The following is a 26,188-nucleotide window of genomic DNA, read 5'->3' on the forward strand; positions in this document are numbered from 1 at the left end:
TCTGGTTTCCTCCCACAGCCCAAAAATGTGCAGGTTACGTGGATCGGTCGTGCTACCTTGTCCACAATATCCAGGATTGTGCAGACTAGGTAGATCAGCCTTGGGAAATGCAGTATTTCAGGGATGGAGTGCAGTGGGTCGTATGTTCTTCGGGTAGTTGGTGGGGTTTTGACGGGCCAATGCTCTCCTTCCACACTGTCAGGATTCTATTATATGATTGAGGAAAAAGGCGACACAGCAGGGTGTCCTTGGAGGAGGAGTATGTGGTGTGTATCAATGCTCTTGATGCCTTTAGATAGAGGTGGGCACTGAAGGGGATATAGTGCTTTATCCCCACCGCTGCCCCCTCCCCACAACTCTACTTTGATTTAGTCCCTTCTCACTCGGTCACTTGTAAAGGTTTGCTTGGCCCGTAATGGGCTTTGTTTGGAAATATTCAATTGGTTACACAAATGGTTTATTGCTGGTGATTAGATGTCGAGATTAGAGTGGTGCTGGAAAAGCACAGCAGGTCAGGAGCCGGAAAAGCAACATTGTGGCAAAAGCCCTTTTCCAGCACCACTCTAATTCAGGCTCTGGTTTCCAGCATCTGCGGTCCTCACTTTTGCACTGTTGGTGATTATATGTTAACCAAAAGCAAAATGGCGTAATGATGATTTTGATGGTGGGAAGGTTGCTGTGATAATATTTCTGTGTCAGAGAAATGGGGAAAAAGAATGCATCACAGCTCACAGAACGAGATCTGAAAAACAGTTAAATCAAACCAAAGGTTAATACAGGGAGGGAATATTTCCATGGAGCTTGAGTAGCTGAAAAGTGAATAGACAAAATTTTGTTTTACAGAGGTTGAAAGTTTTAAATCTGTTATATTCAGACAGTTTAATTTATTTTCTTTAATTTTATTTGCTGTGCAAAAACTTTGACAACATTTTAAAAACAAAATTCTCAAACCTTGTGTTAAAGATAAATGTTAAATAAAATCCATCAAACCATCCCTCACTGAAAACTTATGTGGAAGTGCAATCTCCTGGATATTCCCTGCCTACTTCTTCCTACCCGGGCTCCATGGCTATGTACAAACCTGGGAGATAGCAGCAGGAGGAGACCATTCGGCCTTTCAATCCTGCCCCACCATTCAATGGGAAACAGCTGACCATCCAGCTCAGTCTCCTGTTCCTGCTGTGCTCCAATCCCCTGTCATGACTTTACCTCGAAGAACTATATCTAAGTCCTCCTTTGGTTTCACTGCCTTTTGTCCCAGTGATGTTGCTGTGTTACTGTGTGGGTGTAGGCGGGGTAATGTGATGGTGCTGCCTCCTGGAGGATACACTCAGCATCCCTCTTCATCCTGCAGTAACATCAACTGGGTTTCAGCAACTAGAGATAGAAACCATTTCCAGGATATGGGCATCACTGGCTCAGCCAGCATTTATTCCCCATCTTGTTACCCTTGAGAATATGGTAGTGAGCTGTTGTCTGGTACCATTCACAGACCGACAATGCTGGGAGGGAGAGTGTTGCTGGATTTTGGCCGAGTGATTCTCTATCTTTGGTTTTTCAAATGCTGGTTAACATAATCACAAATTGCACATGAGTTTGAGATTTCAGTCTGCAAATCTTCACCATCTAGCGCCCTGTATAAAGGAATATGTACAGGTTAGAAATTCAGAGCAGACAATTCTAGTTTCTCTGTCTTATCTTTTCCCCTTTCTTTCTGCAAAGCTGTAACCCTCCAGCCCACTTACTCTCTCCCACCATTCTGACTCTGCTACCCACTAATGTACCCACCCCCATTCTCATGGAGTTGCTGATAAACAGATCCATGCCACCACTTCCTGTCCTGGTTAGACTCTGCACCCTTTCTGGGTTCATTTCCTTTCCCTTCAGTTACCGCAAGTCAATAATGTAACAGCAGAATGAAACAAAAGGAAACAGAAAGGGAGGTAGCAGATCCTGGACAGAAGAGGAACATTCAGTCTGGGAGAATGGGTCAGATCCTTCTTTGTTTCCCATTGGTCGATGCCCAGTGTTATGACGAGTTAGGGATGGCCTTTGGCCCCACATGGGTGGAATGACACTTTGACCTCCCGCCCCCCAACCGATACGTTCCTCCTCCAGCCAATCACAGTGTGAAGTACTTTCCGCTAGTTACCCCAAAGCACATGCTCCAAAATCGGCCCACATTCTGTACATTTACAGTGCCAGGCTTCCCCACACACGTGTGGTCCCCGCCTCAGGGATTGTGGGAGTTGTAGTCCCATTGAAGCCACTGGAGCCGTGTCTCTGGAAAGTGAATGAAATATGTGGGGTGGAAGGTGTTGTGTATAGGATCCCCATTCAGACACACAGGACATATGGGCTGTCACTGGGTTTTACTGAGACACCTGCTTCCACAACCTGATTTCTGATGTAAAGAACACAGATTCAGCCAATTGCAGGGCGGGGAGGTTAATAAGGGGGAGCAGATTTTAAGCAGAGGTGGCTCAGTGGTTAGCACTGCTACCTCACAGCGTCAGGGAGCCGGGTTTGATTCCAGCCTTAGGTGACTGTGTGGAGGTTACACATTCTCCCCATGTCTGCGTGGGTTTCCTCTGGGTGCTCCAGTTTCCTCCCACAGTCCAAATATGTGCAGGTTAGGTGAATTGGCCAAACTAAATTGCCCACAGTGCCCATGTATGTGCCGGTTAGGCCATTAACCATGGGAAATGCAGGGTCACAGGGAATGGGTGGGTCTGAATGGGATGCTCATCATAGGGCTGGTGTGGACTCGATGGATGAATACCCTGTTTCTGTACAATAGGGACTCTATTCTATTCTCAGGAAGAAGAATGTACTTGTCTCAATGAGCTGTGAATCTGTGGAATTCCCTATTGAAAATGCGATGGATGCCAGGACAATGAGCACATTTAATGAAGAGATATTGATGTTGAATTTGTAATGAGTTGAAGGGTGAGAGAGAGCAGGTGGGAAAATCCAGTTGGGACCGAGGTGAGCTCAGTCATCATCGAAAGGCTACATTGCCTCTCCTGTGCCCAGTGCTCATCTTCTTACGGTAATAACTGGAAAGCTGAATCCAAAACTCACCCACTTCACCAAAAGAGATTTTCGGAAAATGCAGGATAATCAGGTGGATAAGTGTTCCAAACTTAGACAGTGAGGAAGCATGTAGGAGATAATGGTTTTGCAATTTTAACCTCAGGGGAGACATGATTTATGATTTTAGACTGTGTAGTACATTCACACCGTCCAGAACGGTCTTGTGGGCGGCACGGTGGCACAGTGGCACCGTGGTTAGCACTGCTGCCTCACAGCGCCAGAGACCCGGGTTCAATTCCCGACTCAGGCGACTGACTGTGTGGAGTTTGCACGTTCTCCCCGTGTCTGCGTGGGTTTCCTCCGGGTGCTCCGGTTTCCTCCCACAGTCCAAAGATGTGTGGGTCAGGTGAATTGGCCATGCTAAATTGCCCGTAGTGTTAGGTAAGGGGTGAATGTGGGGGTATGGGTGGGTTGCGCTTCGGCGGGTCGGTGTGGACTTGTTGGGCCGAAGGGCCTGTTTCCACACTGTAAGTAATCTAATCTAATCATTTCAGAATACTCTGTTGTGAATATCTATCCTGTACTTTATTATAAAGTTAAGGTCACTGATAATGAAAACCAAAACACCCAGGAAACATCCCCTCACCTTGTAATCTGATAAAGGACTTGTGATAAGTAAGGATGAATTTAGAATACAGATGGAAAGCGGGAAGATTAAATCCAGTCCCAAGATCCTGTGCTTAATCAAAGGAGACTACAATAGGATGAGACAGGAGTTGGCTAATGTAAACTGGAAGCAAAGAGTTTACGATGGGGTAGTTGACGGCCAGTGGAGAAATATCAAAGCAATTTTTCAAAGTGTTTAGCAAAAGTTTATATCAGTGAAAAGGAAGGACTGTAGGAAAAGGAGTAATCTTCTATGAGTGGCTAAAGAAATAAGGGAGTCTATCAAATTGTAATAGAAGGCATACAAATTGGCAATGATCAGCGAGAAACTAGGAGATTAGAAAAACTTTAAAGATCAACAGAAAGCTAGATGGGATTGGGGATAAAAAGTGAAGAGTAGCTTACCCGAGAGCCAGAATAGCAGTTGATACTGCTAGAGGGGAAGATGTGGCCTCTGTAATTAGATTAGATTACTTACAGTGTGGAAACAGGCCCTTCGGCCCAACAAGTCCACACCGACCCACCAAAGCGTAACGCACCCAGAAACATTCTCCTGCATTTACCCCTTCACCTAAGGCACAGAGTCGCCAGAGGAGGAAATTGAACCCGGGACTCTGGCGCTGTAAAGCAGTAGTGCTAACCACTGTGCCACCGTGCCGCCCACGAATTATTGGAGTACTTAACTGAAGAATTCTGTCATCGTAGAGATAGACCTGATAAAGTTAAAAATTACGCCGTGCTCGGAAAGCTGGTGCTTCCAAAAAAAAACCTGTTGGACTATAATCTGGTGCTGTGAGATTTATAACTTTGTCTACCCCACTCCAACACCGTCTCCTCCACATCAGAACCCTGACAGACAATCCCACTGAAACTGAAGCGCCTGTCAGGTACTGAAGTGAGCCACGGGGGAGTGTGGGGGAGGGGGGAGGGGTGCGATGTTAAAACAATGTGCTGAAATGGACTAGACTTTATAAACTGCCGTTGCCATGGAGATAATCCTGATAAACAGCCTCCATTCAAAGCTACAAACTTTGCTAACATGGACTTGGCTGTGTCGCAGTAATTTTTCCAGACGCATTGACATTTGAAATATTGTCCACGGACAGAATACACACCTTTCCTTCCAGATGAAAAGACCAATGATATTCGGATCAGTAACCATCAGGTCTGAACATGAAGCTCAATTTGAATTTTTCATCCACAAATCCACCCTTTCAGTGCCCTACAACAGAGAAAACAACTCACCACTGTTAATACAGGACGGAACTTTATAAGATAATGATAGTATTAAATTGTAGTTTCCTTGTTCTCCCCCCAAAGCTTTAAATCTCAGTCTCACAATTTCTCTCTCTTGTTAACTGAAGACCAAACCAATCTCCTCACTCCTTCCCTCCACACCCAGTTTTCACAATCTCTCTCCTCTCCTTGAATTCAGTTACCTAGCTCTTGTCTGCAGACTAAGAACCAAATCAATGATTCTGACTCTGAGCCTCCCGGGTGTTGGTGAATCCTGCCCCCAGGTCCCCAGGTTTCCTTCCTGGTCGGAATCACATTGGGGAAAAATCAATCTGGAACCTCTCATTTATATTCCCCACCTCCACCCTCTGATGAGAACCATCCTGCACACACTGCATCCTGCACACTGGCAAAATCATATCTGGTTGAACTGAAATGAAGCAAGTTAGAACTCGCATTGCAGGCCCATCCTTGTCCCTTTCCATAACAATCCTGAATTTTCACAAAATGTGTTCTGATAACTTTCTGCAAAATCCTCCCCCATTCATACTTTGACCACTCAACAGGATACCAGGAGCGGGGCTATTCCCCGGGTCCTGTTCCCAGAGGAGGAAGATAAGGAGCTGCCAATGATAGATTAATCCCACACACCCATAGCCTCCCTCCCTGGCACTGACCCGCGCTGTGGCCAATTGCCCAGCACTGCGCCTGTGCATTGGTCTCCCCTCCGATAGCACATGCTCGAGATCACACAGGAGCCCGGGTGATTGACAGCAGCTGCTGCCCAATAGAGTGGAGGAGGCGGGGCTGGAGGACTGGGACAATGGGATTGTAAACAATGAATGAACGAGGAGGGACACGGGGAATGGACAGGTCAGTGAGGGACAGGAGCAGTGCAGCTGCAGGAGGGGATCCTGGACAAACTGAGCAATGGGAGAGGCTGACAGGAGAGAAACTACAGGAAGGTTCTGTTTGGAGGCTCAGGCAGGGACAGCTGGGAGACAGTATGGCCTGGTGGCTTGGGCACGTTTTCTAATCATCCTCTTCAAAGATGGTGTTACTCAACTCTGAACCAGATCCTCCTGGTCCAGAGGCAAGGACACTACCACCATTTTTTTGGTGGGCCAGTGGAAAGAAGGGAAGATGTTCTCAATCTCACGCACATGGAAACTCCATGAGCTCCTCCCATTTACTGTCTATGGTGGGGATGGAGGAGACAGAGCAGTTGGGAGTGGGTTAGGGATATAGGGACTGCCTTTCCAAAGGAACTCACCGGTGTTGGTGATATTAACAAGAATCAACACAGTCACTAACACAAAGCTGGTGTATGTGAACTTTATCCAGAATATGAACACCCATAACTTGGTGACGCAGACCCCAGTGTATAGAGTTAAGTCCTGTATATTATTAACAGCTTTGTTTGTGAGACATCACATCTCATGAACTTGAGTCAGTTTTTGAAGAAGTAACAAAAATGATTGATGAGGGCAGAGCTGTGGTCATGATCTACATGGCCTTCAGTCAGGCGTTTGACAAGATTCCCGATGGGAGACTGGTTAGCAAGGTTAGATTTCATGGAATACAGGGAGAACTAGCCATTTGGATACAGATCTGGCTCAAAGGTCGAAGGAGGAGGACGGTGGTTGAGGGGTGCTTTTCAGGCTGGAGGCCTGTGACCAGTGGAGTGTCACAAGGATCGGTGCTGGATCCACTACTTTTTGTCATTTATATCATTGACTTGGATGTGAACATAAGAGGTATTGTTAGGAAGTTTGCAGATGACACCAAAATTGGAGTTGGAGTGGACAGTGAAAAAGATTACCTCAGAGTACGAGGCACGTGGATCACATGGGCAAATGGGCTGAGGAGTTCAGTTTAGAAAAAAATGTGAGGTGCTGCATTTTGGAAAAGCAAACCTTAGCGGGACGTATAGAGTTAATAGTAAGTTCCTGAGGAGTGCTGCTAAACAAAGAGACCTTGTTCTGCAGCTTCATAGTTCCTTGAAAGTAAAGTCGCAGGTAGATAAGATAGTGAAGGCGGCAGTTGGTCTGCTTGCCTTTATTGGTCAGAGTGTTTAGTATAGGGGTCGGGAGGTCATAATGTGGCTGGACAGGACATTGATTAGGCAGCTTTTGGAATATTCCATGCAATTCTGGTCTTCCGATCAGAAGGATGTTCTCAAACTTGAAATGGTCAGAAAGGTATTACAAGGATGTTGCCAGGAGTTTTACCTGGAGTGTCGGAGGCTGAGGGGTGACCTTATAGAGATTTATAAAATCACGCCGGACATGGGTAGGTTAAATAGACAAGGTCTTTTCCCTGTGGTGGGGGAGTACAGACCTAGGGAATAGGGAGATGAGGGAAGGCAGGGATGGGGTGGCAGAGGGTGGGGAGACAGAGAGGCTGGCGGGATAGAGAGGGATGGCACAGAGAAGGGGGAAGAGAGAGATGGGGAACAGACAGTGGGGACAGAGGAAGCAACGGGGATAGGCGCGGGGAGGGGGCAGACAGACAGATGGGGGACAGACAGACAGGGGGAGACGGGGGAACAAACAGACAGGGGAGACAGGCAGAGAGGGGGAAGATGGAGAGAATTTTTACAGATCAAAATTCAACCCTGTTGCTGTTTTCTCTCCATCCCCTTCAATCCCTCTGAAGGACTCAGAACAACTGCATAGTTCCTGCCAAGTAGCGTTTCAGGGAGATCATTTGTTGGCATTTGGGATGGTGACCATTATTGGTCAGAGCACTGATTAATAAATGGACCGGGCTTAATTCCACTGTCTGTGTGGTGTTCGCATATTCTCCCAGTGTGTGTCTGCGTGGCCTTCCTCTGGGTGCTCTGGTTTCCTCCCTCAATCCAAACTCTTGCAGATAAGGTGGATTCGCTGTGGCAAATGAGAGGTTACATGGTTAGGGTGGGATGCTGTTCCGTTGATTGGTATGGTCTCATGGGCCGAATGGCCTGTTTTCACACTGTAGGGATTCTGTCACTGAGTATAGAAGTTAGGAGGTCATGTTGCGGCTGTATAGGGCATTGGTGAGGACAATTTTAGAATACTACATTCAATTCTAGTCTCCCTGATTTCAGAAAGATGTTACCACAATAAACTCAACCTCAATGACAAGTTCCTGGGAAATGTTGATAAATAAACAGACCGTGCAGTATGAGTTGATAGTTCCTTGAAAGTGGGGTTGAAGGTAGACAGGTCGGTGAAGGTGGTGTGCCGTATGCTAGCTGTTATTGGGCAGAGCACTGAGGATAGGAGTTGGGAGATCATGTTTCGGTTGCACAGTTTATTGGCTCGGTCACTTTTGGATTTTCCTTAGTGCTTTCAATTCCAGTCTCCCTGCTATAGGGTGGATGTTGGGAAACTTGAAAGAATTCGGAAAAGATTTACAAGGGTGTTGCGAGTATTGGAAAATTAGAACCATCGGGAGAGGCTGAATAGGCTGAGGCTATTTTCCCTGGATCACTGGACGCTTGAGGTGGCATTGTAGAACTTTATAAAATTATGAGGAGCAACGATAGGGTGACTAGTCATGGTTTCTTTTTTACCCCAGGATATGGGAATCTAAGAGTAGAGAGCATAGGTTTAACATGAGAGGGGAAAGACTTCAAAGGGATTTGGAGGCTTTGGGGAGGGTGAAAACAGGTTTACCAGGATGTTGTCTGGATTGGGAGAGGTTGGAAAAACTTGGATTTTTATCTTTGGCAAGTCAGTAGCTGGGGGGTAACCCGAGAGGCACAGACAGAGTGAATAATGTGAATCTTTTCTCCAAGGTGGAAGTCACAAATTCTAGAGCCACACATTTAAGAGGAGAGGAGGCAGTTTAAAGGAATGAAAACCAAAACAACTGCAGATGCTGTAAACCAGGAAGAGAAACAGAAGTTTCTGAAACAGCTCAGCAGGTCCAGCAGCATCTGTGAAAAGAAATTAGAGTTAACGTTTCTGAGGAAGGGTGACCAGTCCCGAAACAGTAACTGATTTTTCTTCACAGATGCTGCATGACCTGCTGGGCATTTCCAACAATATCTGTGCAGGTTTAAAGGGAGATATGTCAGACAAGTTTCTTAAGCAGAAGGTGGTAGTTGACTAGAATGTACTCTCCTGGAAGATGGTAAAAGCAGAAACAATCACAACGTTTTTGAGGCGTTTGGGCAGACACATAAGCAGGCATGGGGTGGCATTGCTGAACAAAGACACCTCGGAGTGCAGATTCATAGCTTCTTGAAAGTGGAGTCGCAGGTAGATAGAATAGTGAAGGCAGCGTTTGGTATGATTTTCCTTATTGGCCAGAGCATTGAGTACAGGAGTTAGGAGATCATATTGCGGTGCACGGGACATTGCTTAGGCCACTATTGGAATAGTCCATACAATTCTGGTTGCCTTCCTATCAAAACAATATTGTGAAACTTGAAAGGGGTCAGAAAAGAATTTCAAGGATGTTGCCAGGACTGGAGGATTCGAGCTACCGGGAGAAGTTGAGTAGGCTGTGTTCCCTGGAGCGTCAGAGACTGATGAGTGACCTTATCAAGGTTTGCAAAATCATGAGGGGCATGGATAGGGGAAATACACAAGTTCAGATGGTTGGCATAGTCTTATGGGCCAAATGGCCTGCTTCCACACTGTAGGGATTTGGTCACTGAGTATAGGAGTTAGCTGAAGTTGTGGCTGTACTGGGCATTGGTGAGGCCAGTTTTAGAATACTACATTCAATTCTATTCTCCCTGATTTCAGAAAAATGTTACCACAATAGGACTCAACCTCATCATGACAAGTTCCTGGGAAGTGTGCACAAACAAATATAAGGAATTATTAACTCACTGCACAGTGTAAGTGGGGTTGAAGGTAGACAGGTCGGTGAAGGTGGTGTTTGGTATGCTAGCTATTATTGGGCAGTACATTGAGGATAGGAGTTGGGAGATCATGGTTCGGTTGGACAGTATATTAGCTCGGCCACTTTTGGAATCCCCAGACTGCTTTCCATTCTGGTCTCCCTGCAACAGGAAAGATGTTGGGAAACCTGAACAAGTTCAGCAAAGATCTGCAAGGGTGTTTCCAGTATTGGAACATTTGAACCATAGGGAGGGGCTGAGGCTATTTTCCCTGGAGCAGGAGATGCGTGGGATGGCTTTATACATCTTTATAAAGTTGTGAGGAGCAACAACAGGGTGACGGGTCAGTTTCTTTATTCCCAGGATAGGGGAGTCCAAAAGCAGAGGGCATAGGTTTACGTGAGAGGGGAAAGACTTCAAGGGGACCGTAGGGACAACTTGCTTGGTACATGTATAAATGAGCTGGTTGGCATGGACAATTAGGACAGAGGGTCTGTTTCCATTCTGTACATCTCTATGACTCTGTTTCACAAAACTTGAGGAGGGTTTCACAAAATATCTGCAAGGTTATTGTTCGGACTGTGGAGTTAAAGGGAAAGGCTGAATAAGCTGGGGCTTTTTCCCCAGAGCGTCAGAGACTGACGGGTTACCTTACGGAGAAGCACAGACAGGGTGAATAGCCAAGGTCTTTGTTTCTACCCAGTGTCAGGGAGTTCAAAACTATAGGGCATTGGGTTTTTAGGTGAGAGGGGAAAGGTTTCAAATGGACCTGAGGGCCAAACGGTTCGCTCAGAGGTTGGTGAGCGTATGGAATGAGATGCTTTAGGAATGATGAACACAGGCCAAATTAAATTTAAAAGGCGACTGGAGGGGGACATGAACAGAAAGTGTTCATGGGTGATATAGGCCAACTCTCCCAAATGGAGCTGGATCAGGTTAGGATATCTGGTCGACATGGATGAGTTGGACTGAAGGGCCTGTTTCCGTGCTGGATAACTCTCTGACTCGAAGTGCCTCAGCAAAATGGTGGAAATCCACAATAAAAACAAAACCTGCTGGAGATCCTCAGCGGGTCTGGCAGCCCCGGAAATGGTGACAGATGCAGGAAACATTGCAGCTTTGAAGTAGTGTTGAGATGATCACACCAAGCTCTACAATATCGATTACATGCTGAGTGCCAGAACATGGGACGAGAATAAATAGGTATTTGATGACCAGCATGAATACGATGGGGTTGGAAAGCTGACGTTCTGGGTCAGGATTATTCATCAGGACTGACAAAGGGTCCCGACCCAAAACATCAACTTTCCTGCTCCTCTGATACTGCCTGACCTGCTGCACTTCCCCAGGTCCGCATTGTATAGACTCGGACTTCCAGCAATGCCCACATCTTATCCATCCTGGTCATTGTGTTCAGGTCAGGCAGCATCAGTAGTGCTTGGTGTGTCCATCTCAACACTTCTTCAAGTGCACGATCTACCTGTGCCTCTACTTTCGAGGAATTATGAATCTGCACTGCAAGGTCTCTTTGTTCAGCAACACTCCCCAGGCCTAACCATGATGTGTATCAGTCCTGCTAAGCTTTGCTTTTCCAAAATGCAGCACCTTGCATTTATCTAAATTAAACTCCATCTGCCACTCCTCAGCCCATTTGCCCATCTGATCAAGATCCCATTGTAATCCGAGGTAATATACTCCATTGTCCGCTACGCATACAATTTTGGTTTCATCTGCCAACTTACTAACTATACCTACTATGTTCACATCCAAATCATTGATATAAATCACAAAAAGCAGAGGGCCCAGCACCGATCCTTGTGGCACTTCACTGATCACAGGCCTCCAGTCCAAAAACAATCTTCCACCACCACCCTCTGTCTTCTAACTTTGAGCCTGTTCTGTATCCAAATGGCTAGTTCTCCCTGTATTCTGTGAGATCTCACCTTGCTAATCAATCTCCCATGGGGAACCTTACCAAAAGCCTTACTGAAGTCCATAGAGATCACATCTACCACTCTGCCCTCTTCAATCCTCTGTTAATTCTTCAAAAACAGCTCAATCAAGTACGAGACACGTGATTTCCCACACACAAAGCCATGCCGACTATCCCTAATCACACAACATAGACAAGTACAGCACAGAACAGGCCCTTACGTCCACGATGTTATACCGAGATTTAATCCTAATGTAAAACACAGTAACTTAACCTACGCACCCCTCAACTCACTGCTATCTATGTGCATGTCTTGTCCCCAATGACTTCGCTGCCACCACCACCACTGGTAACGCATTCCATGCATTCACAACTCTGTGTAAAAAACCTACCTCGGACGTGTCCTGAATACCTTCCTCCTAATATCTTCATAGTATGACTTCTCAAACAAGTCAATCCTGCCCTGGGGAAAAGTCTCTGTACACCTGTATGAGGTCTCCTCTCTTCCTCTTTTTCTCCAGAGAGAAAAGTCTGAGCTTATTCAAACTTTCTTCTTACAGGAAGCCCTCCAGTCCAGGAAGCATGCTAGTAAACCTTTTTGCACCCTCTCCAAAGCCTCTGTACATTTCCTATAGTAGTGAGACCAGGACTGGACACAAAATTCCAAGTGTGGTCTCACCTGTGACTTGTAGAGCTGTAGAAAAACCTCATGGCTTTTAAACTCTATCCCCTGATAATGAAAGCCAAAAAAAAACATTTGCTTTATTAACAACCCTATCCACTTGGTTGGCAACTTTGAGGGATTTATGTACTTGCACACCCAGATCCCTCTGTTCCTCCACACTGCCAAGAATCCTGTCTTTAATCCTATATTCAGCATTCAAGTTCCCATTTATCCAGGTTGAACTCCATCTGCCATTTCTCAGCCCAGCTCTGCATCCTGTCTATGTTACACTGCAGCCTGCAGTAGCCCTCTATATTATCAACGACACTTCCAATCTTTGTGTCATCGGCAAATTTACTAACCCAACCATCAACCTCCTCATCCAAGTCATTTATAAATCCTACAGAGACCCAAGAACAGAGCTCTGCGGGACCCCACTCAACACTATCCTCCAGACAGAATACTTTCCATCGACAACCACTCTCTGCCTTCTGTCAGCCAGCCAATTCTGAGTCCGGATAGCCAAATCTCCCTGTGTCCCATACTTCCTGACTTTATGGATGAACCTACCATGGGGAACCCTAACAAATGCCTTGCTGAAATCCATTTATAACACATCCACTGCTCTACAGTCATCGACCTGTCTTGATACCTCCTCAAAGAACTCAATAATCACACTATGCTTTGACAAACTGTCATAAATTCTATCCCTCAGAATTATTTCCACAACTTTGCTAACAGATGTAATTGCCACCAATTTCCCTATTTCCCTTCTTGAAAAGAGGAACAACATTCGCCTCCTTCTAATTCTCCGGTACGACTCCTGTAGAGTGAGGAGGCAAACGTCCTCGCCAGCGGCTTAGCAACCTCCTTTCTCGCTTCCTGGAGCAGCCGAGGATAAATCTGGTCTGGCCATGGGGACATATCAATCTTGATGTTTTCCAAAATTTCCAGCACATCAATTTCATCAATCTTGATCTGTCCTTGCTTTTCTAAATACGTGTAAATGCTGGCCCTCAGGGTTCCCTCCAACAACTTGTCTAGCACCGACGTCAGGGTCACGCGTCTGTAGTTCCCGGGCTTGTCCAAACCGCCTTCCTTAAACAGGAGCACCCCATTAACCAACCCCCAGTCTCCTGGCTCCTCAGCTGTGACTATCAATAATACAAAACTCTCAGCAAGGGGCCCAGCAATCACTTCCCTAGCTTCCTACAGAATTTTAGGGTACACCTGATCAGATCCTGGGCATTTATCCACCTTTATGCGTTTCAAGGTATCCAGTACCACCTTCTGTGTAATATGGACATTGTCAAGGTGTCACCATCTATTTCCCGACATTCTATAACTCCCATGTCCTTCTCCACAGTAAACAATGATGCCAACTACTCGTTTAGTCTCTCCCCCACCCCACCCCCACCGTATTACCGACAGCTCCACACATAGGCCACGTTGCTGATCTTTTGAGGAGCCCTAATCTCTTTCTAGTTCTCTATCGATATATGGGTCCACATGTTTTCCCTCTTAGAATCCCATTCCCCTACCCTTTTTACTCTACATATACCCCTGACTAATTCACTAAACCCAATCATCCCTGAACACGATGGGCAATTTAGCACGGCCAGTTCACCTACTCTGTATATCTGTGGTTTGTGGGAAGAAAGGGGAGCACCTGGAGGAACCCACGCTGACACGGGGAGGAATATCCAAACTCCACATGGACAGCCACCCAATACAGGAATTGAACCTGTGTCCCTGGTGCTGTGAGGCAGCCCTGCTAGCCATTGAGCCACTGTGCCACCCTGAAATTGTAATTGCATTCACAGCTACCTCTGCAAATATATTCCACACGTGAACCACTTTCTATGCAAAAATAAAATCCCAAACGTCGTTTTAAAGCTTTCCTCCTCTCACTTTAAAATGTCTGTACCCAGTCTTGAATCGCAATCCCTCCTGGAAAGGGCACCTGTTGTTCACATTACTGATATAAAATCCTGAAGACTAAATCTCTAATAATGTCACCCCTCAGCCTCCTATGCTCTGGTGAAAGAAGTCACAGCCTATCCAGACTCTGCTTAAAATTCAAACCATCCATTCCCATTAACCCACTGGTAAAACTCTTCTGAACCCGCTCCAGTTTAAAAATACCCTTCCCAAAAGTGGGCTATCCACCCCCACCACACTCACTAAACCATTTATAATAGTTGTTAACCTTAAATAGTTACCTATTAGTACATTTAAATAGTCTAATACTAGCTGGAAAATGAGTAAAGGGAAGGGAACAGGCGGCTCTAAGAAAGCAGGGACCCCTCCCCCACCCTCTCCCTCTTCATCTGCAACAAAGGTGTCTTCAGCTGCTTCAGGAGATTTACCAATGAAGATGAGCTTTGAGGAGATGTTTGCCAGGTGGGAGGCGAAGATTGATGCTTTTATCGATGAGTCTCGGCAGAGCAGAGAAGCACTATCAGCCGAGCTGCAGAAGCAGGGCAGAACCATTCAGGAATTGGAGTGCCGAGTCAGAAAGGTGGAGTCGAAGGCCGCAGCCTCAGAGACTGGGATAAAATCAACAGCCGACCACATCCGCTTTCTCGAGAATCGAGTCCAGAACCTAGAAAACCACATTGATGACCTCGAAAATCGATGTCGTAGAAAAAAATATTCGGTTGTTGGGCCAGCCCGAGCAGGAAGAGGGAGGTCAGCTGACAGCATTCTTAGAGCATTGGCTGCCACAACTTTTAAATCTGCATAATGGATCAGGCCAGGTAAGGGTAGAATGGGCCTACCGGGTCACAGTACGTGGGCCTGGCTCAACCCAGCGCCCACACCCGGTCCTGTTCCAGCTGCAGAGCTATAGGGAGAGGCAGATGCTCCTGGAAGCCTCAAGAAATCTGGGAAAAGATCCCCAAGCTATGACCCACAAAGGATCCAGGATCATGCTGTTCCAGGACTTCTCCCCAGCTTTGGTCCGAAAGAGGAAGGCATTCGATGAGGCGAAGAAGCGTTTAAGGGACTTAAATATCCAGTACTTCTTACGATATCCAGCGACGCTACGCCTTAGCCACGAAGGATCCATATAGAACTTCGGATCACCGGAGAAGGCTCAGGAATTCTTGGACTCTCTTAAATAAACTGTAAGAGATTGTGGACGCTGGTCTGCCTTTCCCATTATTTTGGTTTACATCACTTCATCTTTTCTTATCTTTCCCCTATGTGTGTGTGTGTGTGTGTGTGTGTGTGTGTGTGTGTGTGTGTGTGTGTGTGTGTGTGTATATATATATATATATATATATATATAGGGGCGTTTGGTTAATGTTGATGGGGAGAGGTGGTTACCTTATTCTATTTTACTTCTGTTTTTAGGAGCGGGGTTGTTTTTCTTTCCCCTGTTATTTTGTGGTATTATATTTAAGTATTACATGTTGAGATTGTAATCTTATAGTTATATATGGTATTAATATTCCCAAATATATTTAGATGTGGGTGTGGGTGGGGGTGGGGTGTTCACTGTTACCTCTAGCTTTATATTATATTTGAATTCTCCTCATTTTATTGAGGAACACCTGGGTCAAGGGTGGGGCACTGGTTGGAAGAGGGTAAGATGGACTGTGGGAGAGGAAGTGACGCTTCCTGGGAACAAGGGAGAAAATCTCCAATTCGGAATGTTTTATATTTTTTATACTTAGAAAGAGTTTTTTGTTATATTGTTTTGAGTGTATCAGAGAATCTTTACTTTTGTAAATCTTGTATGCTCCATGCTCGGGATGTCCTAGATAGGGTTTCCCCTCCCGAGGGGTCTCGGATCTGTCCAGATGATTATGGCTGAACAGTCGGTTAAGTGGTGCACCTGAAATGTCAGGGGGAGTAATTCGCCAGTTAAAAGGAAGAAAATATTATCAAATCTTAAGAAGGAGAGAGTTGATATAGCTCTCCTACAGGAGACACACCTGTCGGATAAAGAACACTTAAAATTACGACAGGGCGGATTTGATCAGGCCTTTTTTTTCCTCTTTTAATTCAAAAAGCAGGGGAATCGTTATCCTTGTCCGGAAGAACTTCCCTTTGAAAATTCTAAATCAGATAAAAGATGAATCTGGACGATATATTTTGATTAAAGCCCTCATAAATGGAGAGGAATATGGGATCTTAAATGTATACTGCCCCCCGGCACACCCCTTTAAATTCATAACGGAAGCTTTTTCAAAACTGATGGCCTTTGGTGCCCGTCATACAATTATAGGGGGAGACTTTAATTGTATTATGGATCCGGAAATAGACAGGATTCCCAAGAGTGCCGCTGGAGTATCTCCCAGATCTAGACAACTGGCGGACCTGAATAAAGAATTAGGATTGGTAGATGTATGGAGATGTCTCCATCCACAGGGTAGAGATTTTTCTTTCTACTCTAATCCACATAAATGTCACACAAGAATTGATATGTTTTTTGCCCCATCGATTTTTCTAAACTCTATAGCAACCTGTAAAATAGGTACTATAGCAATCTCTGACCATGCCGCTGTATACATGGAAACTAAGGTAAAGAACAATGGGACATCTGCTCGGCATTGGCGTATGGACCCCTTCCTGATAAAATATAGCAAATTTTTAAAGTACTTCTCCCAAGAACTTAAAACTTTTTTAGAAATTAATACTGGTACGGCTAGCAATCCGTCAATGATGTGGGAGACCATCAAAGCTTATGCACGAGGTTTGATCATCTCCTATTCAGCGACCCAGAGGAAAATGAAGGGAAAGCAACAGCGTCTGCTCGAAGCTCGCCTAAAAGCAGCCGAAACAGCATACGCTGATAGACCTTCTATCACAAAATTGCAGAGGATTACAAGCTCTTAGGACAGCTTTAAACACCGCGCTTACTCAAACGGCTAAAAGGGAAATATTATTTGCGAAACAAAGATTATATGAATATGGCGACAAACCGGGTAGATACTTAGCATTTCTTGCAAAGAAAAAGAAAGCCCCTCAAACTATTCCGACCATCAAGGAAAGTACAGGTACCCTGACTCATGATCATAAAAAGATCAATGCGACCTTTAAAGAATTTTATTCTGAACTATATAGATCGCAGGACTGTGAAGATAGGATTAGGAGGATGCAGTCATTTTTAAAAAATTTGACCTTCCCGGGCCTGACTCCGGAACAGGTGTCGGCCCTAAATACCCCTTTAACAGTCCAAGAAATACTTGAGGCAATTAGGCAACTTCAGAGCGGAAAAGCACCGGGCCCGGATGGTTTTCAAGCTGAATTCTATAAAGAATTTACAGGAATATTGGTTGACCCACTTATGGATATGTATAATTTTGCGCATAGTCAGGTCTGTCTCCCGCCCACACTGAAAGAAGCAAATATTTCTCTTATCCTCAAAAAAGGAAAAGACCCAGAAGATTGTGCATCTTACAGACCAATATCCTTACTAAATGTAGACTTTAAAATTCTCTCAAAAATGTTAGCACTAAGACTAGAAAGGGTACTGCCATATATTATAAAGGAGGACCAGACGGGATTTATTAAGGGCCACAGATCATCCAATAATATCAGAAGGGTCTTGAATATGATCCAAGCCTGTCATCAGGGAAAGATACCAGGAGTAGTAATTTCATTGGATGTGGAAAAGGCATTTGATAGGGTTGAATGGTCATATTTATTTTACACATTGGAAAGGTTTGGCGTTGGACAGGTGTTTACCAAATGGGTTTCAACATTGTATAATGACCCCAAAGCAGCTGTTATTACTAATGGGTTAAGATCGGATGGCTTCAGTGTGGGTAGGGGCTGCCGTCAAGGATGTCCTCTCTCACCATTGTTGTTTACGCTGATAATCGAACCATTAGCAGAAGCCATCCGGACTGATCCTAATATAACGGCCCCGAGGATTGGTACAGGTAAACACAAAATTACCCTCTATGCAGATGACGTTCTCTTATTCCTCAGTAATCCTTTAATGTCAGTGCCTCGTCTAATTCAAGTTATTAATACATTTAATGCATTCTCAGGCTATAAAATTAATTTTTCAAAATCGGAAGCCATGCCAATGGGTGGTCTGGCTATGATACCCCACTTAATGGACGGATCCCCTTTTCCCTTCCGTTGGTCCCTGGAGGGCTTCTTATATTTAGGTATTTTTATCACGCCAGTATTTGATCAGCTGTATAGGGCTAATTTTGTACAATTAATGGAAAGGATAAGGCAGGACCTCCAGCGATGGAGAGACCTTCCGATTTCCTGGCTAGGGAGAATAGCATTAATTAAAATGAATGTTCTGCCCCGTCTCTTATATCCTATGAGAATGCTCCCGCTGATGCTGCCAAGGCTATCCCTACGTAAATTATATGGCTGGTTGGGCTCCTTTATTTGGAACCATAGACGGCCCCTTATTAAGCTGAAGAAGCTACAGCTTCCACAGGCAAGGGGAGGACTGGACTTCCCAGACTTTAGGAAATATCAGTTAAGCTCCCTACTAAGTTACATAGCTGATTGGGTTTCATCTGATCCACAATCAATTTGGCTGGATATCGAAGCCTCCCAAGTAAAATACCCACTTATTAACCTTTTATTTTCAGATAAGAGGAAAATCATTACAGACCACTGTAAAAATCCCATAATATTAAACACAATTAAGGCCTGGAATATAATGCGGCAAAATGAGGGTAACTCACATAAAACATCCCCCCATGCACTAATAGTAGGCGCATGGGGATTCCAACCGGGGATTACAGATGCCACCTTTAAACTCTGGAGATCCAGGGGCATCTCATGCTTAGGGGACCTATTTAAAGATGGGATCCTGATGTCCTTTGAGCAGCTGCGTCTGAAATTCGGAATACCTAATGGGGATCTCTTTCGATACTTCCAAGTTCGAGATTATATACAGAGGAAGACTACATTAATAGATAGTCTTTATAAATCAGACAGAGAACGTAATGTCTTACGACCAGCGGGGGCATCCTCCGTTAGTACTATATACCATTTGCTACATGATGGAGTCTCAGGAGACATGGATGACCTGCTTAAAACATGGGAGCAGGACTTGGGGCTAGAAATCTCTGAGGATATGTGGAATGACATTTGGGAAAATGCTAGAAGAATTGCTATCTGTAACAGAACTCAGGCTATCCAACTAAAGATACTTCATAGGGCCCATATAGCTCCGGCTCGACTGGCAAAATTTAAGGCAGGAGCATCTCCAATGTGTCCTAAATGCAAAATAGAGGTGGGTACTCTTGTACATTGTCTGTGGACTTGTCAGAAAATCCGCAGATACTGGACTAAAGTGGCAAATACCCTGACAGAAATTTTAGGAACGGAAATTAGGGTGGACCCTGTATCTCTCCTTTTGGGCTTTTCGAACCTCTCATCTCTGGATATGCATGGGAAGAGACTATTTTCTATTCTCTCTTTCTGTGCAAGGAAAAATATTTTGGTGAACTGGGTGGCTGAGGGCCCCCCTGGACTTTCAAATTGGCACAGATTAATTATGGAATATATCCCCCTTGACTTCCTCACAAATATGGTGCACCGAAAGACTGAATTTTTTTATAAAATATGGCAGCCCTTTTTGAATTATATAAATGCAGATATTTCGGCTATCCTAACAAGGGCTTTTATTTAGTGAAGATTTCAGACCGGGCTGCTCCGGGGCCCCTTGGGAGAGGAATCCTGCGCGAATACGGGTTTTATTATATTTGATGTTTATACATTCCGAGCATGTAAGAGACTTAGGTATACACTCTGGTTAGTTATAGGTTAGATTAGTAGAAAGTTGTGATTTTTTTTTCTTTTTTCGTTTCTTTTTTTTCTTTTTTTGTTTTCTTTCTTTCTCTTTTCTTTGTTAAATTATGACTATTGTATATATGATTTAATTGTACATAAATGTTTGTATTTGAGAGTTTTGTTTATTTTTGTAAATTTGCAAAAATGTTAAATTTCAATAAAAATATCTACAAAAAAAAAACCCTTCCCATAACAGCACAACCAGAACTGGGCACAGTATTCCAGATGAGGCCTCCCCAACATCCTGTACAACCTCAACATCCCGTCCCAACTCCTATACTCTGAGGTCTGAGCAATGAAGATAAATGTGCTAAACACCTTTTTAACCACCCTGTCTACATGTGACACATACTTCAAAAATCTGAACACCGATGTCTCTGTTCTATATCACTTCTCATGGCCTGACTTTTAGTGAGTGTAAATCCTGCCTTCTTTTATCAAGATGTAATATTTTGCATTTATTCCAATACAAAACATCCTTCGAGTATAAGGGCAGTAGGAGTATACTGAAGAGGGGAATCAGGAGGTCAAAAGGGGACAGGACACAGCTTTGGCGAATAGGGTTAAGGATAATCCAAAGGGTTTTTATAAATGCATTAAGAACAAAAGGATTACAAGTGGAGGCAGATGCGATTAGTTCAGTTCAAAACTATGGTCAACATGGACTGGTTGGACCACAGGGCCTGTGTCAGTGCTGTATAACTTTATGTCTCTAACCCTCGCTACCTCTGTAAATTCCTGTGTGCTCGGTACTTTCCCTGTCAATGCCACCTCATCCAGCCTTACAACTCTTCCATATCTCAATAATTCCTCTCCAGCCTCAAAACCCAAAAATTTTTATCATAAATACCTATCTCTGTAACATCCTCCGTCCTCAGAATACTTTCCAAATTTCATATCCTCCAGCTTCATTATCCTCCCTATCTCCAATCCCCTCCCCTCTCTCAAAACTTTGCGATATGTGCCTTTCTTTATTTCCAGCCTCCAGGACGCCCAATTTTTATTTCTCACTTGATGATGGCCCTTTCTGATTCCTGAGCTGAGCTTCTGAATTTCATCTTAAAACTCTCCATCTCACTTACCTACCAAAAACATCGACCAACCATGTGCCGTCTATTCTAGTATCACCTTTTCTGACCTGATGTCCAATGGAGCCTGTCATATTTCTATAATAAACATCTCAGCTGTATACAGAACAGAAAAACGCTCTGGTGATCCATCTGTGAGAAAGAAAACTAACACCAAACTATCCTGATCTATTTTCCAGTACTTGTGGAAAAGTCTAATCTATCATGGCATCGCAAGTGTATACTAAATATATCTCAAATGTTTTCAGGATTTGTCTCCCACCCTGACAGACAGTGAGGCTTAGTGCAACTCTTGTTCTATGACGATATCACCCACAGGAACACAGAGCAGCTGGGTCTGTGCAAACCAGAGATCACCCACACATTGGGAAGGATGGCAGGTACCCTGAGAGGGGACACAGGAGATTTACCAGGATGGTACAAGGAATGGGGGATTTTAGTTGAAGGGACATGGGTGTTAATGGTACATATCAAGAATATCCAACTACAATAGATGGACTCTCCTTGACAACCTCTCCCCTTGCCTGGGCTGGGTAACCTTCAGGTTAAACCTACCACCAGACATTTCTCCCTAATGAGAGAGCAGCCCTATGGTCTGGGAGGACAATGCTGCCTTTCCCTTTTACACAGTGATGCCACTGTACCCCGGGGGTGGGGAGAGGGATTGCTGAAGGTGGTGGATGGGACACCACTCAGGCACAGTGCTTTGTCCTGGAGGATGTTCACTTTCTTTAATATTGTTAGGAACTGCACTGATGCAGGCAAGTGGAGAATGTTCCAACACAATCCTGATGTGTACCTTATAGAGAGCAAACAGACATTGGGGAATCAGGGGTTTGGAGAAACTGAGGTTGTTCTCCTTGTAGCAGAGGAAATTGTGGCTGCCCTGTTACAGAGGGGTTTACAGAAATTATACATTAGAATAATCAACCTTACACTCATCAGCTCATCATAAACTGTTGACAAGACATATATGAAAGACTTGGAGGGAGATCTATTGACAGGATGGTTTGATTCAAAGGAGAACTTTTATGCATCAAATAGGAATGAGTTGGAACACAATACTCACAACTAAATGCAAATATCCTGGTCCTGATGAATTGTATAATTCTGTCAGAGTTTGGTGTTACAATGACTGAGGTTACCATCTGAATGTCCACCTGTAATACAAGTTTATAAAATCCGTCACTGTCAGATCAGGTTAGAAACTCACGCCATCCCCTCCTCCTGGCCCAGGATGACCGGACACATTACCCCTTGTGGAGGTCAGCAGTCAATTCAGGGGGAAATCTACGTGGGTTTCTATCAGTTTCCATCTTGGGACTTCATGTGACTGCACAGGGCCGATCTTTGACACATGGGAGAGAATTTTCCAAGTGTCAGTGAGATGTGGAGAGCAGGATTTGTTGCTTCTTCTTTCCTTCCGTGCTGCCGCTGTGCCTCATCAATAAGACATGGGGGGGGGGGGGGTGAAAGGCTCATGCAGCTTCAGGGGCAAGTTGTCTCCATTCTGACCAAATAGGCAGTAAGCTCCTCCCAGTCATTCCATAGAGTATTCCGTAAAAGACAGGAACTCTGCATGCTTCCCACTGCCCAGTGTTCCCAGGAAAAGTTTAGAAGAATGATGGGGAAAATCTCCTAGGAAAGGCATAACAGTAAATATCCAAAAGGATTATAAACAATTTACACAGAGGGATTCATTGGAGAAGTGGGCAACAAGTTGGCAAATGGAGTATCACTTGGGAAAATGTGAAGTTGTTCATTTTGGAGGAGATAATAAAAGAACAGAGGACTATTTAATTGGTGGAAACTGTCGAAAGCTGCACCACAAAGGGAGCAAGAGGTAAATGTGCAGGAAACAAAGCAAGCTAGCACAAAGTTACACCAGGTCATCAGGAAGGGGAATGGAATATTGCTCCTGATTTCAAGGGATTTGCAGGATAAGAGTGTGAAGTATATACCTGAGAACAACTTTATACAGTGTGAGTGAGACCACATCTGGAGTAATGAGAAGTTTTGCTCCCTTTATTTTAGGGAATACATCACTTCATCGGAGGCATTCAGAGAAGATTGACTGGGATGATCCTTGGTTTGAAGGGATTATCTTTTAAGAAAAGGCTGAAGAAGTCCGGACTCTACTCACTCGATTTGGGAAGAATGAGAAGTGAACTCTTTCAAACATATCGGTTTCCTCAAGGGTTTGACAAGGTAAAGACTGACAGGATGTGTCCCAGCATGAGGGAACCTAGAACCAGGCTCTGGGTCATTCGCAGAATCAAGGGTTCTGTTTTAGTTTTGTCAACTTTAATGCAATACCAACACGGGTAAGGGGTTTCAGTAGCAATGGAGCTGGGGCGAGGGGGAGACAAGCAACATTTTACAGATTGGAATTCCTGGTGCTGGTGATTGTGTAGATGTCTGATCAGAAGGGCACCTTGGCGTCAGAATAGGAGAGCAATATTGTGAAGAGTGTAGCTCTGCCTCAGTTCCCAGTGAGAGAGAGGGGCTCAGCAGTGAGGGAAAGGAATTTGTAACATCAACTGAAGGCAATGGGTTTAACCATTGTAATGTTTCATTGGAGGAAATTGCAGCTAATCGAGTAGTGGGAGCATGGTTACCAGTTTGATAACAGAATAACAGTGGAGTAATGGAGAGGGATGATGGGGAGGTAGAGCTGGACATTGTCAGTGTACATGTGAAACCTAACAGTGCTTTTGGACGATGTCACTTCCTGGCAGTATGTAGGTGAGAAACTGGAGGGACCAAGGATAGATCCTTGAGGGACACCAAATACAAGGACTTCAGAAAGGAAAGGGAGAGTGGAGATGGAGAAGGATTTTCCAACAACCTTGAAGTAAAATATTAGTTGGTAGCAGAATGTGTGAGCAGGACGTAACCAGAAAAGACAGACAGAACAAGGAACAATATCTGTGAATCGGTGAGGGGGAGTGATGATGATGATGATGAGGAGGAGTATGACTCTACATTCTATTTCTACATTCATGAGATCACCCAACCCCACCCTCGTCTCAGCTCATTTACTGAAATACTTGCTCCATCCCTGTGTTATCTCCAGACTCCTTTATCCAAACACACTCCTGGCCAGCCTCCCACATTCAACTTACATATAATATCAACAATATCTAAAACTCTGCTGCCCAAGTGCTCACTTGCTCTATAACTTGTTGATCCAACAAAAGGCTCCCGTTTACAAGCAACTTAAAATTCTCTCCCTTGATGTAATTCCTGGCTGTGAACATCCCTGTCTCCCTGCACCACACAACCTGTGAGACCTCAACAACTCATTTTCTTTCAGACTCCCAACGATGTGTTTATTCATTGCTTCACCGGATTGGCTGTTTCTACTGTTGCCAAGGCAACACGGTCTGGAATTCCTATCCTAACCCTTTCATATCTGTTTTTCTCCTTTAAGGTATTCCCGAAAACCTGCTTATTTGGCAATTCTTTTGATCACCTGACCTAATATACCCATCTGTTGCCTAATGTCAGAAATTATCAATAGTATTTCTGTGAAATTATAAAAATGATAAAAATACAAACCGTTGTTGATTTGCACATACATTGTCAACTTTTCTCTGTCGCTGAGTGAATAATCTGTAACATCTCCTACTCAACCACATTGTAGGAGCACCTTCACCACACAAACTGCAGCTGTACGAGGAAGTCAAACATCACCCTCTCCACAGGCAATGGGGCTTTGGTATTAATCACTGGGAACTGTGGAGGGAGAAACACAGTTGATATTTCAGGGAGTGCTAAATGTATTACAGGGAATGAAAATGTTGCAGAATTTGATGCTCAGAAATGGAAGGAAAATGCACTCTTTTGTTGTAAAAAGGAATTATTCACTGGCAAAGTGATTGCGGAAAATTCAGTCCGTTTAGAGAGCAGCACGTTGTCAGCGGTTGGGCAGCAGAGGAAAATTAACTTACAAAAGGTCTGTGAAAGTAACAGTAAAACACTGAACAACCCAAACACCCTGTTTCCCAACACTTTAACTCCCCTTCCCGCTCCACCAAGGACATGCAGGTCCTGGGCCACCTCCACCGCCAAATCCCAGGCATCTGATGCCTGGAGGAAGACCACCTCATCTTCTGTGTTCGGATCCTCCAACCACATGGGATCAATGTGGATTTCACCAGTTTCCTCATTTCCACTCCCCCCCACCTTATCCCAGATCCAGCCTTCCAACTCGGCACCACATTCTTGTCCATCTTCCTTCCCACCGATTGGCTGCTGCCTGACCTGCTGTGCTTTTCCAGCATCACACTCTGACACTGGAAACACCCTGACTCTGACACTCTGTAAATCCTGCCCTATCACTCCCTGCCAGGCAAAGCTGCGCATGTGTCCCCCTGCAGCTTGCCCCTCACAAAGTTGGCTGCCACACTCATGTCCCATGAATCACTGCCCCCAATAAAGGTGGCGGCACTCACTCGCACCATTCACCATTTGAAGCATTTTCCTGTTTGCCACAAACATGGTCCTGGGAATTTCAAATTTGTGTTTTCCGATGTGCACTAAGTTCTGTAAAGCGTCTCAGCCCGTTCCATTAAAATTTCCTTCTCTTCCTGGTCAATGTGTCTTTCCTTAACCATGCCCTGCACCTTCACACATTCCCAATGCCTTGGTCACAACACACACTGTGCGGCCAGTGAAGCTGATCACGTGGTTGCTTATAGCCACGCCCCTCATTCACTCCGATTGGTTGGAGGACCGACAGGCACTGCCTGGTCTTCCAGTCCCAGCCCCATCTTCTTATAAGAGATAAGAGTGAGGGTTCATTCCTGTTTCTCCTGATGTCAGACATTAACAACAACTACCTGCATTGTATGGAGCCTTTCACACTGACAATTCTCCGAAAGTGTTTCACGAATGCTGGAAACATTGATTAAAGAGAACAACGTTAAGATACATGTTTA

The 26,188-nt window shown here is 44.7% G+C and overlaps 1 long non-coding RNA gene across 1 annotated transcript; it reads right to left on the reverse strand.

Annotated features, from left to right (window-relative positions):
- Positions 1 to 956: 956 nt before the first annotated feature.
- On the reverse strand, positions 957 to 22,396 carry LOC132809308 (uncharacterized). Its single transcript, XR_009642255.1, has 3 exons — positions 22,315 to 22,396; positions 4,818 to 4,924; positions 957 to 1,634 (listed from the first exon to the last, which is right to left on the reverse strand). It is a non-coding gene; the product is annotated as an uncharacterized LOC132809308 (long non-coding RNA).
- Between the last annotated feature and the right edge of the window lie 3,792 nt (positions 22,397 to 26,188).

The sequence above is a fragment of the Hemiscyllium ocellatum genome, unplaced genomic scaffold, assembly GCF_020745735.1.
Source record: "Hemiscyllium ocellatum isolate sHemOce1 unplaced genomic scaffold, sHemOce1.pat.X.cur. scaffold_103_pat_ctg1, whole genome shotgun sequence".
In the NCBI taxonomy this organism is placed as follows: domain Eukaryota; kingdom Metazoa; phylum Chordata; class Chondrichthyes; order Orectolobiformes; family Hemiscylliidae; genus Hemiscyllium; species Hemiscyllium ocellatum.